The sequence below is a fragment of the Pteronotus mesoamericanus genome, unplaced genomic scaffold, assembly GCF_021234165.1.
Source record: "Pteronotus mesoamericanus isolate MK-2021 breed Mesoamerican mustached bat unplaced genomic scaffold, CSHL_Meso_final scaffold_651, whole genome shotgun sequence".
In the NCBI taxonomy this organism is placed as follows: Eukaryota; Metazoa; Chordata; class Mammalia; order Chiroptera; family Mormoopidae; genus Pteronotus; species Pteronotus mesoamericanus.
Window position 1 is genome coordinate 9,913,508 of NW_026555325.1, and position 4,905 is coordinate 9,918,412.

The 4,905-nt window shown below is 35.3% G+C and overlaps 1 pseudogene; it reads right to left on the reverse strand.

Moving 5' to 3' along the window:
* Positions 1-1,674: 1,674 nt before the first annotated feature.
* LOC129061704 (39S ribosomal protein L48, mitochondrial-like) lies at positions 1,675-2,270 on the reverse strand (annotated as a pseudogene).
* Between the last annotated feature and the right edge of the window lie 2,635 nt (positions 2,271-4,905).

The window sequence follows — 4,905 nt, forward strand, 5'->3', positions numbered from 1 at the left end:
ATAATAAATAAATTAATTTTTCAAATATTATATTATATATTATTACAAGTTGGAATAAAGGTAAGAAAGGAATATATATATTTTATTTTGATTTTTATTATTATTATATACATATATTATTAGTATTAGGATTCTCCAGAGAAACAGAAAAAATAGGTGTATACATATGGAGATTTATTATGAGGAATTCACTCATTATTAAGGAGGCCGAGAAATAACATGATCCGTCATCTGCAAGGTGGAGACTTAGGCAGGCTGGTGATGTAATTCACATTGAGTCTAAAGGCTTGAGATCCTGGGGAATGGATGATGTAAATCTCAGAGAAAATAAGATGAGATGTCCCCACTCAGTGAATGAAGCTGGAGGAAAAGGGATGAATTTCTCCTTACTCCACCTTTTATTCTATTTAGAACCATAAAAATTTAAACCAATCATGTTGGGGAAGGTAAACTTCTTTAATGAGCCTACCGTGTCCAATAATAATCTTATCCAGAAACACCTTCACAGACAAACTCAGAAACAACGTTTAATCTGGGCATTCATAGCCCACTCAAAATTATGACACAAAATTAGCTACTGGATTTAGGAGTCCCAGGTAAAACACAGGATTTTTGTATCCGACAACCCTAATTGGACACAATTTTCTTTACTGACTTCACTGGAGTACTGAAGGAACTTAAAACCTTATCAATCCCTTTAAAATTATGTTCACAACTATTAATTTTACTTTAAAAAAGTTTTTAAAGTTTAAAGTGAGTGATGTTATATTCTCACACCAAATGATTTGAATAAAGTTACTGACAGCAAGAACAGAGTGAAGAAATTCAGCTGAAAGGTATGTAGAACAGATGGTAAGGTTTATGTATCTATAATCAAATGATATTAGTTTTATGGCTCTTTCAATTAGTGTTGATGAGAAAGTTAGCATTCAGGATCATAGAATTTTATGATTAACCATGCATGCTTACGTATATGTGTAGATCTCCACATAATGGTGGAGTTCTCAATGTTATTATTACGAAATATGTTTAATCACAGAGAGCTGAAACTCATGGTGTATTCTGCAAGGAGCACTTATTTATTTTGCTTTTTAAGTGGTGTCTCATTTTGGTACCAGAAACTTTCCTTTTGGGACCAGATCATAGCTTATTTAAATATTTAATATGTCTTTTATTATCATACATAAAATTGATTTTTATTGGTATGTAGTTTTATAAATTTTAATGAGTGTATACATTTATGTAACCACAAAAGCAATCAGGAGACAGCTGTTTTATCAGTCCCCCAAACTTGCTCATTCTTTCTTCAAGAGCCAAACTGTATACCACCCCCACCCCCACCCCCTACCCCTGGGGCTGTTCTCTGTATCCCTGACCTGTTCTCTCTGTGTCTTTATAGTTTGGTCCTTCCATAAATGGGATTGTATATAGTTGACTTTTTTTTTTTTTCTTCATTAGCAGATTTTTTAGATGGGGGGTATCTATGTTTGGCTCAAAGGAAAAGTGGTGACGGTTGGCAAGCACTCCACCACAGAGAAGAGGAGGCTTCTTGGCTGTGGGGAGGGTTTTTTATATCTAAGGGCGAGGGTCTCCTGATTAACTTGGATCACCCAGGAAGCCCTTCTCCTTGACACTCAGTAGGACCAGCACTGGCATGAAAGAGTCTACAATGACCTAGTTCAACTTGGCTAACTCTTTTGCCAGTTCTGGCCAAGCTTTGAATCTTCCCTTGAAGTCTTCTTCAGTGTGCTCCTTCACTAAAAATTTGACACCTTCAGGATTATTTCCAAGAAAATCTCTTCAAATGTAACACTCAAACCGCTGATCCTAACCACTTGCTCCCAGGGGGTAATAACTGAGTCCCGGGACATTTTGCAGCCTTAGGCCTGCAGGCTGTAGCACTTCCGTGGTTTCCATCCGCATCACATAACTTTACTTATGGAGAGATGGTTGCAGGGGTTGTGAACATATTTGGCATAACTCTCTTCCAGGGCCATGTCGTATGTAGTTAAATGAGTTTAGAGCTCCATATTCATAACTTGTCCCCAAATTAATGGGTCTCACTCCCACATTTCCCTTTCTCTTCTTGGGCTCATGTGTTTTAATTAAATGCTTGTGACTTTCAATGCCATGGGTGGGCTTAGTCTTGTGGTGCCACCCGTAGAAGATGGGTTTCTCTCCTAAAGTTTTGAACCTTCAGAAGGCAAAAAATGCTTGCCTAAAAAGATATTGTTCCTCAAACACAGCGCGTTTCCCAGAGCTCCGTTCATCCTTTGCTGCTACAGCTTGTTATGTGCAAGCTGAAAATCGGCCCACGCATCCTCAGTCCCTGGGCTGCTGAAAACACTAGAGCTGACTTGAGCGGCACTGGGGTCAGGCGCCAATCCCCGTGCACTAGAGTATCTGAGTATGATTTTTTTATTCTATCTATAGTCCTCCTTTCACATCCCTGGATTCAATGAAACTTCAGATTGACAACAGTATTTTCCATCTGTGGTTGGAAATCCACAGTTGGGAATATGAAAATACTGTTTTTGATTAGAGGTTGGTTGAATCTGCGGATGTGAAACAAAGGCTGGGAAGAGCCAACTGTATTTATTGGGGGGAAAAAATCCCCGTATAAGTGAACCAATGTAGTTCAGACTCATGTTGTTCAAGGGGCAACTGTATGATTCTCAAAAGGTATGTAACCTTTTATGATTGGCTTCCTTAGCTCAGTGCTCTGACTTTGAGAGCCATCTTAGTTATTGTATTGTAGTATGTTTTTTATTGCATGGTTGTACTATAGTTTTCTTCATAGGTTGTTTATTCATTCACCTGTTGAAAGATATTTGTGTTATTTCAGTGTGGAGTGATTATGAATAGAGCCACTACACATATTGTGCACAGGATTTTGTGGGTACATAGATTATTATTTCTCTATGACAGATAACAAGGAGTGGGATTGGTGGGTCATCAAGAACATTTCTGGAAAAGTAGTTTGCTTTTCCAATAGCAATAGTATAGGTTCCAGTTGCTCTGCATCCTTACAAGTACTTAAAGTACTTTTTAATTTAGCCATTGTAATAGGTGTGTAGCTGTTTCTCTTTGTGGTTTTATTTTACAATTTTCTAATGACTAATAATTTGAACATCCTTATCTGCATTTATTAGTTCTTTGCATACCCTCTTTACTAAAGTACCTGCTCAATATCTTGCCTCACATTTAATTGGATTGTTGTTTTTTCTCTATTATGGATCAAAGTCTTTGGTGGATGTGTGATTTGTAAATATTTTCCCCAGTTTATTATCTTTTCATTCTATAAACAATGTCTTTCACAGGGAAAACTTTTTAATATTGATAGAGATTTTTATCAATATCTTATTTAATGGATCCAATACCATTTGGAGTTAACACCAGGAAATAAAGATTTTTCTCTTTTTTTTTCCTAAAGACAATACTATTTGTTGAAAATACATTCCCATCATCATTAAATTGTTTTTGAACTTTTAACAATTGCTCATGTTAGTATGGGTATGTTTCTGAAACATTATATTCCATTTATTTATTTCCTTCACCAATGCCACACTGTCCTGATTAATTTAGCCCAATATTTCTTATCATCAGCCAGTGTGGTTCCACAAACTCTTTTTATTTTTGCTATACTCCTGTAAACTTTTCATATAAATATTAAAACTGATATACATTGCAATTGTTTTGGAATTCTAAAAGAATTGCATTAATTCTATAGATCATTTTATGAAAAGTTGACATTATTACTATGCTGAGTCTTCCAATCCATTAACATATCTCTCCATTAATTTAAACTTATAAGATTTAAGTCTTATATGATCTTATATGATGTATTTCATCAAGTTTTATAGCTTTCAGTTGCAGATCCTATACAGATTTTGTTACATTGATAAATGAATATTGCTATTTAGGGGGTATTGATAATTTAATTTGTGTTGCCAAGTGTACATTGCTTCATATATAGAAACTCATTTTTTTGATGTTGATCTTGTATCCTGCAAAGGTATTTTTTGTACTTTCCTTGAAATTTTACATGTAGACTATAATGTTTGTGAATAAAAATGGGTTTGTTTCTTTCCTTTTTAATTTCTTTCAACTTTTAATTTCTTTCAACACTAGTTGGGACGTCTAGTACAATGACTAAGAGCAATGAGAGTAGAGAACATCATTGCTGTTCTAGATCTTAGCAAGAAAGAATTGCTCTTTAAGCATGATGCTATCTCTAAGTTTTCTGTCGATGTCCTTTATCAAATGTAAGGTTGTCTTCTATTCCTAACTTCTATGTATATATCTTATTTAATCTTTATTGTTTTTTCTTCCAGTGCCGTTTAGTTCCCTTATAGCCCCCACACCCCCAGCAATGAAAATTATTAAGGTTTGATTGTGTCCTACCAAAATAGTATGTTGGAGTCCCAACCCCCTAGTGTCACAGAATGTAATGTCATTCAGGAATAGGACCATTGCAGATGTACTTAGTTAGGATGAGGTTATATTGGATAGGGTGAACCCTTAATCCAATGTGACCAGTATACTTATAAAGAAGGAAAATTTGGACACACACACACACACACACACACACTCATGGAGAATCCCATATAGAGAGGCTGGACACCAAGGAATGTTAAAAAAGATCAGCAAGCCCCCCAGAAGTTAGGAGAGAAACATAGAATAGGTTTTCATAACAAATGGGAGGAAACACTCCTGCTCATACCTTCATTTCAGACTTCTAAGGTCCAGAACTGTAAAACAGTAAATTTTTATTGTTTTACTTACCCATTTTGTGTTACTTTGTTATTATAGTCCTAGGAAAATATTATAGAAATGTTGGTATCTCTAACTATGTTGGTATCTCTAACTATAATTGTGGATTTTATGTGTCTTCTTTCAGTTATG